Source organism: Canis aureus, chromosome 7, assembly GCF_053574225.1.
Source record: "Canis aureus isolate CA01 chromosome 7, VMU_Caureus_v.1.0, whole genome shotgun sequence".
NCBI lineage: Eukaryota > Metazoa > Chordata > Mammalia > Carnivora > Canidae > Canis > Canis aureus.
Window position 1 is genome coordinate 14441226 of NC_135617.1, and position 11523 is coordinate 14452748.

The window sequence follows — 11523 nt, forward strand, 5'->3', positions numbered from 1 at the left end:
GCAATTACTAAAGGAATGGATGTTCCTGTCACTGCAAGAAAGAAGGAAAATGCTTATGTTTTTCCTCTAAACTAATATTTTCTTTCCAAGATCACGAAGTTGTGACTACTTAGCATAGTTGGTTTTATCACATTTTATATTTTTTTAAAAAATCAGGAGGATAATATGTATTTCAGAAAGTCAAAGTCAACATAAAGAACTTGGAATTCTCTAATTTGTTCACAAAATTTGTGGCACGTAAGTCTTTAAGCTCTTTTTAAAAACCCAAAGGCATTTCTGGATATACAATATCTAATTTGTGGTGGCCTTTCTTTATCCAGTGAGGTAATTGATATTTTTAAAAGAAATACTGAAATTCCCTGTGTTTTAAGCTGCTTTAGGCTTGCTCCACCTAACAGACTTCCTTTTCCTAATACTGACCAACTCAGAATTATTGTCTATAAAAATGTATAGCCCTCCCCAGGTAACTATGGTCAGTTTTATTTTTTATTATGGTAATATGCACATAGCTTAAGATGTACCATTTTAACCATTTTTTAATGCAAAGTTCAGGGACGCTAAGAGATTTATATTGTTTTGCAACTATCATCTCTGGAGCTTTTTCATTTCTTCCAACTGAAACTGTCTCTATTAAACTCTAACTTCCCATTCCTCCTCCCCTCAACCCCAGCAACCACAATTCTGCTTCCTATACCTGAATTTGACTATCCCAAGTACCTCATATAAATGGTATATCCTACAATATTTGTCCTTTTGAGATTGGCTCATTCACTTAAGCATAATGTCTTCAAGGTTCATCCATATTGTAGTGTATATCAAAATGTATTATTTAGCCTTCCTTTTTATGGATATATCACATTTTGTTTATCCATTCATACACTTGGGTTGTTTCCACCTTTTGGCTATTAGGAATAATACTGCTCTGAACATGGATGTATAAATATATATTCATTTTCCTGCTTTGGCTTCTTTTGGGTATATATTCAGAAGTGAAATTGCTGGATCATATCATAATGTATGCTTATTCTTTGAGTACTCACCATACAGCTTTCCACAGCAGCTGTACCACTTTATATTTCCATCAACTATCCAAGCCTTCCAATTTCTCTACATCTATGCCAATAGTTGTCACTTTATGGTTTGTTTTTAATAGCCATCCTAATTGGTATGAATTGGTTAGGCTTATATTTGTCTGGAACAAGAGGAGGAATGTTGTGCCGGAGCTAGATTAAGGGGTGGATCTTTAAGGGAAGAAACATTGCTGGAATAAATTGAAAAAGTGCTACCACATAAGCTAATTTCTTCATGCCCCTACTCACATAAAACAGACCAATTGTAAATTGACTGGCATCTTGAGTTAAAGGAGGGGAAGTGGCACCAAACTTTCTCTGCTGAAGTTGGGCTGCAATTAAAGCTACCAAGGCCAAGACTCTCAATACTCAGTCTGACATTGGTTGAAGTCAATAGCTGCAGTTAACTGAAATTCTGAAACCAAATAATACATAAAGCTGTTTATTGACAATTTATTGTGAGTAATTTCTTGTATAAACTAAATGTTAAAACACACACTGAACACACACACACTGAACAAAGACTACAGAAATATGGGAATTTTTTATGCACATGGAAGCCAGAAAAAATAAGTTTTAGACGTGAATGGGATTTGAAAATGACTTTATAACTAAAATCACAGAATACATTATGTCAGAGTCAAGAAAGAGATGGCACACTTAAACTAGTGGAATTTAATAGATGGAATTTAATAGATTTTATCTATCAAGTTGTGAGCAGGGTTGAGGGAAGCCAACAAGAAAATGTGCCATTCAGTGAGCCCTTACCACTCCTGGACCTACAATAGCAATGGAAGAGAGTAGCTTCCAGGGAAAGATGAAGCCAATCTGCAGCAACCCAGCAGGGAAGGACCTAGGAGAATTTTTACTCCAATCTTTTCTCCTGGTCACCCATCACCAGCTGATACGTAACAGTTGTCTGAATCCACTGGAAGCCAGAGGACAAAGGATTAAGTTGGCCTAAAATAACTGGATGGCCTTCCCAGTGTGCACTGTTTTGACACCTTTGATGGAGTGAGGTGAACATTTCTTATAAATGTTTGTGATCAGTAATTCCATTTTGATTGGCAGGCTATCAAGATTTTTAAATTATTAACCTAATCTTAGACATTATAGTTTCCATCTCTAGGCATTTGATTAGGTCTTTTTTATATCTTGTATGTTCTACTTAACATTTTATATTTTTTAAGTTTTTATTTATTTATTTATTTATTTATTTATTTATTTATTTGAGAGAGGCTACATGAGCAGAAGGAAGGGCAGAGTGAGAGGGGAAAGCAGGTTCCCCACCGAGCAGGGAACCTAATGCAGGGCTCCATCCCAGGACCCCAAGATCATGACCTGAGTGAAGTCAGACTCAGCCAACTGAGCCACCCAGGCACCCTTCTACTTAACATTTTAAACACATGGAATATAAACTTAACTGTTCAATGTGTTTGTGAGCTAATTCTAACATCTGTGTCAAGTCTGGTTTGGTTTCAAATTGATTATTCTCCTCAATCTGTGTCATATATTAAAAAGTATACCACTCCCCTTTGCATGCTGATAATTTTTAATTGGATGCCAGCAATTGTGAATTTTAACTTGTTGGGGGCTGGACATTCTTGTACTCCTATATATATTCCTGAGATTTGTTCTAAGATGTGATTTATTTGCCTGGAAACAGTTCAACCTGTTTAGATCTTTGCTTTTCAGCTTTTTTAGGGGTGACCAGAACAGCCTTTAATATAGCTCTAATTCCCACTTCCCCTCACCCCTCCATCCCCCCACTCAGTGAAGAAAAACTGTCCTGAGTACTTTACCCAATATCCTCTGATTTATGAAGTTTTCTTTTCTGGCTGGTGGGAAAAGGAATTATTCGTGGCCCGGTATAATCGTCAAGGGTTATTGTCTTGATTCCTTCCAGGTGTTTCTTTCCTTAGCCTTGAGTGGTTTCCTCATAGGTGTGTCAGCTGATCAGTACTCAGAGGAAGGTAGACAGGACCATTCACAGCTCTAAGTCACCTTGGCCTCCATCTCCTCGACTCAAGATACTACCAGGTTCTACCTGGGTTCCCCTGGCCCATACGATGGCCCAGAAACTCTCTCCTGCAGGTAAGCAGGGGCAATCATGCCCTGGTTGTTTCCTGTCTCCTTGTGATTACTGTTCATTATCTGATGTCCAATGTCTTCAAAATGATTGTTTTATATTTTGCTCATTTTTTTAGTTGTTTCAGGTGTGAGAGTCAATCCAGTCCCTGTTACTACATCTTGGTCAGGGGTAGAAGTCCTTGCCACTGTTAAATATTACATAAAAGCAGTTTTATTTTTTATTTAAAGTTTTGTTAAAAAATAATTATTAACATTCTTTCAGGTTTCATATCTTTAAAATATAATACAATTAGTTTTCCCATTTGTATTTAAAAATACAGAACATAAGTCCTAGTAACTATTATTTATTTAATTTCATTTTTATATAATGTGAAACATTAACTTGGTAAGTACAAGAAAATTATGCTTATCTCAATATTGTAAGATATTCCATTCAAATAGTATTTCTAAGCCCAGTGAAGATAATAAAGGGGGTTGTATCAAAATTTTGAAACAGGTGTCTCTGGGCCCTTGTGCCTTGACCACAGCCTTCACCATAGCAATGCCACTTCCATTTATCTTGAAGGTCAGATGTCATCTGGTTTTGGATGCCTGCTTCCACCACAGTAAAAATTAAAGCTCTCATAGTCTCTTTCAAGGTTGTTAGAGTTGCTTGCTACAACTGTAAGCAAAGAGCAGCTTCAAAAGAATGCCAACTAATAATATGGATTCACCAGCAATTGAAAGATTCCATGTATTTTCTCTTCTCTAAGATTCCAGCATGCTCTTGGACTTAGAAATGTCATATGTGTTTTGCCCCTGGTAAATGCCAGATGTGTTTAATGATAATATGATATTCAAGAGTAAGAGATCTTTGTACAAACCCTGGTTCTTACTGATACTAAAGTACCTGTTCTCTTCAATAAACACAGCACATGCTATATGGATATCAGCACTGTGTCTATAACCAAAATTCTTTAGTTGTGTCTGTTGTGATCTTAAGGACTTCACTTCTTACTTGAAAGTTCAGAGGTAATCAGGGCATTACTAGGAAAATCCATTTATTAGCCAATGAATAGCATTAGAATGAAACTATTGGTGACAATTAAAAATAGGATATTACAAATATATTTTTTAATTCTTATTTCTAAATTTCTACTTTTTATGTTGGTTGAATCATAGACATTGAGGGGTGCCTGGGCGGCTCAGTGGTTGAGTGTCTGCTTTTGGCTCAATCATGATCCTAGGTTCCTGGGATCGATCGAGTCCTGCATTGGGCTTCCCACGGGGAGCCTGCTTCTTCCTCTGCCTATGTCTCTGCCTCTCTCTCTGTGTCTCTCATGAATAATTAAAAAGTCTTTTTTTTAAAAATCATAGACAATATTCAGCTCTGCAATAAACACTGGCTAATGGATGGCTGGATCTCTTCCTCAGTAACTACTGAAAGAATGAGCAACAAAACTCAAGTTGTTCAACTCTTTAAAATAGGATCTGCTTAATATCCTTATCTCCTTATACTCTAGACTTAATTTTGTATATATAATAAAATCTGTATTTTACCTTTGGGTAGAGTGGGTTACTTACTCACAAAATAAGAAAACAAGAAGGCAAAATGAAAATAATGTGTTTGGAAATTCAAATATGTGGTGTTCGCTAGATGCTTTTAAATAAAGCATATGGAGAAATAAATTATTTTTCTGAAAAAAAAAAAAAAAGACATGGGACTCTATGAGCCAGGGTATCTCATCTGATATATTTCTGCCAGAGGTTCCTCCTCTCTGGAGCAGACCAAGTGCTCTGAACACATGACATGTGTTCTGCCTCTTGCCTCACATTCCCCGTCTCTCTCTCTACTCCCAGAGCCTCCCTAAGGACTTCTCAGTCTCAGGAGATCTGAGCTGACACATCCCTCCTCCCTCCTGAATGGGCTCGTGCCCTTGCTTGTCTTCTTCGTATCCTCCCTTTTCCTCTCTTCAATACTACAGTCAAATACAGGATTTTCAAAATCCTCTCCCAACACTTCACCCACTAACCTCTCCACAAGTGCATTGCCCACTACTGGATTCAATTACTACCCATGAGCAGCTTCTCCAGAAGGTTTCACTTTTGATATATGCAGATATATCTGCATGATATATGCAGATTTTCCCTATAGAAAGGAGCTCACCCGATTTCCACCACCACAGTTGAAATAAATTCAGAAGCGTGCAACTGAGACCAGAACTCCAGTGTTGGGGAAGCACTGCTTTTTGCAACTCAGTTCATCAAACCAGGTCTCTTGAGGACAGAAGTCAGTGCTCAGTGATATCTGCTGCACTATGCTTTTTGTCAAATAACATGGAGAACATTTTTTTTTAATTCTACCTAAACCCTTTGGCTTTATATTACCTGGCATTTCCAGGCTCTAGGTGACTTTATTAAACAGATTATAAGTTAGCCTCTGTAGAGTATTATACCTCCATTTTTTATTCAGTAGTACCTATTCTTTTTTTTAGTCTTTTTGCCATCATCAGAATTAACATTCTTCTTTAATCTGCTCAATATAGCAATTCCAATTTTAAAGTGATCCTATTTATTATGTTAGCTGTTTATGAATGTCTCATTAAACTTTTGTTAATGAATGTCTCATTAAACTTTTCATGAAAGCTGTAAGAGCCTCTCATGTGTCCTGGTTCCCAAGGACACCTAGGCACAGCACACACCTCACTCCAGCCTGATTCGCCTCCCAGTTTACAAATGGTTCATAAGTGGAGCTGAGATTGTTTCAAGTTAGCCTGACCTCAGAGTTTCCATGCCCACATACTACCTCTTCGTGAACACACTGCCTTGCCCTTTTTGTATTTTCAATCAAGGTCTGCTAACTGAACTGAAAGGAGATACAAAAGTTTCTATCATAAAATAAAATGCAGAATTAGACAATATGCAGAAATTTATCAAAGTGTTAGGTAGAAATGTGTAACCTGTGTAACATGCTTATCTTTTAGGATACTAGAAAATAATGCCTTACCACTTAAGGAAGGGAAGCGGGTAATCTTGAGAATATAATTTCTGTTATGATGATGTATAAATCCAAGACACTTTCTGGAAAAATATATGAAAAGGAATCGTAATGAATATTGAGCTTTTTACTATGTGCTTTTTCTGAAACTATGACTCATCAATAACGCATTATTCAGTGAATATAAATTTTTATATCCTCTTAGCACATATGAAGGGTTTTCAAATGTACCCAACTCTGCTCAGATGGTTTATATGCAGTTTTTTATATACACCCAGCTCTGTCTAAATGATTTCTAGATGATAAATGTGATCTCAAAAAGCCATTAGTAAAAATAACTTGTTGACATTGTGATTGATATTAACAGTCTCTACCATAAATAATTAAATGATATTATTAAAGTTAAACCATAGAACTGATTATTATGGGTTATACTGGTAAAAGTCCCCATGCTGTCTAGAGTAGAATAGGTAACCTGTACCTTCAGCACAGCACCACCAGACCTGGGTGGCTGGGGACCATGGGGACACTCCTCTGATTTCTGCAGTTGACATTTGACCCTGATTCTGGTCCATCCCCTTAGCTCTCTACTCCCACAGTGATTCTTCTCCATCACCAGCCACTGGTATTACCATGATGCCCTTCCTAAGTATACCGTGTATTGCAGTCAACATGCACGTTTCTAATACAAATAGGTTTTAAGAAACACTTGTTAACATAGTTAATTCAGATTATCTAGAACAGTGATGGTGGGGCCACTCTATTCCCAATTCATACTGTTTCAGCTCAGCACACAGAGGAACCGCATTCCACAGCCCTGTAGAACCTCCTGTAGAACCTCGGCAGGAGCCCTCCTTCCATTCCTGTCTCCTACTCTCCTCCTGCAGGTGTCTCTGCTCCTCCTTCCTCACTTGCCTCATGATTTCCCAAAGTAATCACTATTCATTGTGCCCCAGACCTGTATTATATCATCGAGGAGAAATTTCCAACCAAAACATTTATTTGCCATCATATAAAATAGTGTGACCATTTGTTGAATGCCATCGGGTTTCTACTCTTTTTTTTTTTTTTTTTTAAGATTGATTTATTTTATGAGAGAGAGAAAGCACATTGAGGGGAGGGGTAGAGAAAGCAGACTCCGTGCTCTTGCTGAGCTCCACTCAGAGCCCCATTTGGAGCCCAATATGGGGCTCAATCTCAGGACCCTGAGCTGAAACCAAGAGTGAGAAATGCAACCAGCTATGCCACCCAGGTACCCCAGGTTTCTACTCCTTACTCAAGGATGCCTCCTAACAGCGTAATAGGTGAATGGATCAGGATGACCTTTGAGAGTGCATTCAGACACACCTAGCTCTTCATAAGAAAGAATTAGGGCCTCTTTGCTTGACTGAAAAATAATTATGGATTTTTTTTAAATTCCAAATTTTAGAAGACTCATTGGAAAGATGACTATTTCACAAATTCTTTTTGTTGGATATTCTTTTGTTATAAAAACAAGTATCCAGGATATTTCAAATCTCCTTTTTAATGATATATTATTAACTTTCTCCCCCCACATCAGAGTGAGGTAAGAATCTACTCTTCTTGGAAACTAATTAAAATGTAAAAAGGATGATATTGTCATAGTAATAAAAATCCTGTTGATGAGCACTTAGACATTCCCCCATATTTATGGCATCCAGGTCCAATTTAGATGTAATTGTGCAATGTGACCTGAGACAAGATTGAACTAGAGCCGGATATTCATGAACAGATTAAAGTCTCAAAGTTTATTCCTAAGACTTTTTGTTCAAAAACTACAAGCATCCCACCTGTTGTGCAGAGCTGACACACTTCTGCTCTGGTAGGCAACCTTCTCTGTATCTGTGAAATTTCATAAATGCGAAGTTTGAAGTCTAGGAGATTTCTTAATAAAACGAAAGTATTTTATATTGCCTACTGCCACCATCAAATCTGAGCTCATCAGAGAAATCCAATCATCAGTATTCTGTGGACTAACCTGATTTTTAAAATTCCAAAAGTGAATAGAGACAGAGTTTCAGACTAAATGTTCATTCACATTTGGCCTTTTTTGAAAAGTATTACCAAGAACACCACCACCTTGTTTTTGAATTTACTCCCAAACAGAGCTGAAAATCAAGGTAGAGTCACAGAAATAACTGAAGTGTTATCAGCCATCTTTCGTTTCACAGGTGTGTAAACTAAGGCTCAGGGAAACAAGGCTCTGGTGCCAGGAAGTGGGTGGTGGGACTCAGTATATAGCCATTAAGAATCTTTGTAAGAGATCCAAAAATGATTTAGAGGGCATTGGTTAGTTCATGTTGCTGAAAAGTTTAGAGGAAGAAAGGGCTTTAGGCATGGGTTGATGGGGGATTTTACTCCATTTCTCTGAGATTCTGATAACTCCTGCCTCCTATTGAGGTGACTTCATCCTCAGCCTGGCTGTACAAGATGGCCACCAGTCTGCATACCACCTCATGCTATCTCCTCCATGTCCAGGAAGAAAGAACAGGATGCCTTCCGTGAACTATTTGACAAATGCCTTCAGTTTTGCCCTAATTGGACCATCTTGAATCAGTCTTTTGGCCAGATAGATATCAGGGGCTGATTGGATTTCTGCCCGATGATCCAACCAATTATGTTACAGTACAGCTTGGATTTTCTTGATAGGCATTAAGTCATCAGAGCTTGCCCTGGAGGTGGGGGTGGGGCCAATCTCACAAAAACCATACAGTTGCCACAGCAGAGAGAAGTGACTGCAGGTTGTCAAGACAACCATCATATCTACTGAGGGGAGGAAAAGAGATAGAGAACTACTTTTTGACACCATTGTCCAAATAAGAGAGAAAAGTGGCTTGGCCTGGGATGGTGGCCATGCAAGTGAAAAGAAGTGGATAGATTCTGAAGGTAGAGTCAAGAGGACTTACAGCTAGATTGGAATGGGGAGAGGAGTCTTGTGTTAAATGTTTAAGTATGAAAAACAGGCCAGAATGCAGTGGGTGTCTCCCACTTCTTGCTCCTAATTTCTCTCCAGGCAGAATAAAGATTAGGACAGCTACAGTGGCGGGCTCAGCTCCCAACCAATTTACGCCGGAGAATAGGTCTCTCTGCTTTTTCAATGCAAGTCCCTTCTAGCAGCAATATCAACATGCAAGTCAGATATGAAAATACTTAATGACTGGCATTTGTTGACATTTTAAACCAAGAGAGAAATCAAATGTAAGTTTCATACCCAGAAGTTGATCATGCAGCCTCAACTTGACCCTCTTACACCTCAAGTCAGATTATTTTCCTCATGATCACGGCTTCTAGCTGAGGCACAAGCCCTTCCTATCTCCTCTCTAGATCCTTCTCACTGTATTATCATCTTAGGCTGGGGCCTGAATGAATTCATTACAGTTCCATGTGCCAGGCTCTGTGCTAAGACTTACATATATTGGCTCATTAATTTGAAGGTAAATATCATCCCCATTTCCAAAATGAAGAAATCCAGGTTGTATGGGCTGGAGATTTGGAGTGAAGGAGACTACAATTTCTGAAAGGCTACCATGTGCCACTTCACATCTTCTGTGTTAACATAATGGTCATAACAATGCTAAGATGATCCTATGAAGAAGAAAAATGAGACTCTGAGAGATTCAGTATTATGGACATGGTCACACACTAAATTAGGAGGAGCATCGGGATTTTAGTCCTGATTTTTGTTTTTTGGATCCCCAGGCTTTCCACCAATACCATAATGTCTTTCCAGGCAGGGATACCCACCACCCACTTGGGTGGGGATATGCTGAGCTGAGCTTCGAGAGATAGAGAGAGAGGAAGAAGGTGCCTCTTGGAAGCCATAAGCACAGTTCTCTCCTGACTTTAAAGAAAGGTCCCAAGACTTTCTTGGGAGATTTTCTCACACCAACAAATACACTTTCATCTTCTATCACCCCCACCATTCTGTTCTGTTCATCCTGACTCAGTATCTGCTTGAAAAAGGACACTTTTTTTTTTTAAAGATTTATGTATTTATTTATTTGAGAGAGAGAGCATGGGGCAGGGGTGGGCAGAGGGAGAGGGAAAGAGAGAATCTCAATCCAACTCGGTGCTGAGTGCAGAGCCCATGCAGGCTTGATCGCACGACCCTGAGATCACAACCTGAGCAGAAACCAAGAGACCCTCAACGGACTCCACTACCCAGGCGCCCCTGAATGAGGACACTCTTGATGACCATAGTCCATGCCTACATGTGGTCATATACATATTAGTGGGGGGGAGCGTAATAGTGGTAATAATACATGTTGTAGCTTTTCCATACACATTCTTTTTCTCACTGGATCTTGCAGCAAATCTGAGAAATAAACAGAGTGGATCTTTTTATTCCTTCTCTGCTTATGAAGAAACTAAATCTCAGAAGGTAAAGGGACTGATCCAATACTGTTTGGTGCCAAAAGGGATACATATTTTCTAAATGTATGTAAATGTATGCTACTGGGTGAGACATAAATGCAAACAAAGAAATTGGGTTATTTTAATTTTTTCCATCCTCTAACAACAGCATAATGAGTTAGGTAGTTGTTTCATGAGCAATGTTGTAGAGAAGGATGAGCATATAAGAGGCGTTATAATTACCATAAAAATCCTCTAAAGATCCCCAGCTTTCCCATCTGCAGATAACACTGGAAAAGGAAGCACTTTGATGTGGATGCTCTGAATGCTAATGTAGTTATTGTTTTCCCCATGTACATCTCTGGACCCACCGCCCTGTGTGGAGGTGCTGGGGAGGCTGTGAGAGCCACACACTCCCGCTGTCTTTCAAGGGTAGCTTTAAGGTCACGTTATTCTCCACCAGGCTGGCACGGCTTCTCTTCTCACCCTGCAGGGCCCCACACTGTCATCTGTCAAGAGCTTCCTCCAAATTTCAATGCAGATGAAATTCACCCAGACCATGTGTGACAGCAATTTGAAAATAGCAATATGCACACAACAAATTTGAGTTCATTCGGGGAAAAGGCACTTACTGAGCGCCTACCATCTTCTCTACGATATGCTGGAAGATGACTGATTTAAGGCCACAGATAATGAAGCACTTAAAATAAAATTTAATCTCCCCCAAAGATAATGTGTATGTGCGTGTGTGTGTGTATGTATATATATATATATATATAGCAAAAAAATGGCAAGTGGAAAATATCAGTGTGTTTCCCTTATTTACACTTCTTGAAAATAATATCTTCCAAAGCAGGAGCCATATCTGCCATATTATCTTTATCTTTTCTTGGCACCTACTGCAGTAAAACCAAATAAATGCTATTCACTGATTGAAAACAAGTTAGTCTGTTTAAATGAAAGCAGAATTGATTTGGATTAGTGCCTATGCCTGTTTCATGTCCTGCCTCC

At 38.7% G+C, this 11523-nt stretch overlaps 1 long non-coding RNA gene across 1 annotated transcript in view; it reads right to left on the reverse strand.

Moving 5' to 3' along the window:
* LOC144317080 (uncharacterized) overlaps positions 1–9732 on the reverse strand; it is a 122774-nt gene extending 113042 nt beyond the window's left edge. The window contains exons 1-3 of the long non-coding RNA XR_013382959.1: positions 9570–9732; positions 6148–6221; positions 2873–3346 (exon numbers count right to left, since the gene is read on the reverse strand). This is a non-coding gene — a long non-coding RNA (uncharacterized LOC144317080). The remainder of the gene's footprint in view (positions 1–2872; positions 3347–6147; positions 6222–9569) is intronic.
* Between the last annotated feature and the right edge of the window lie 1791 nt (positions 9733–11523).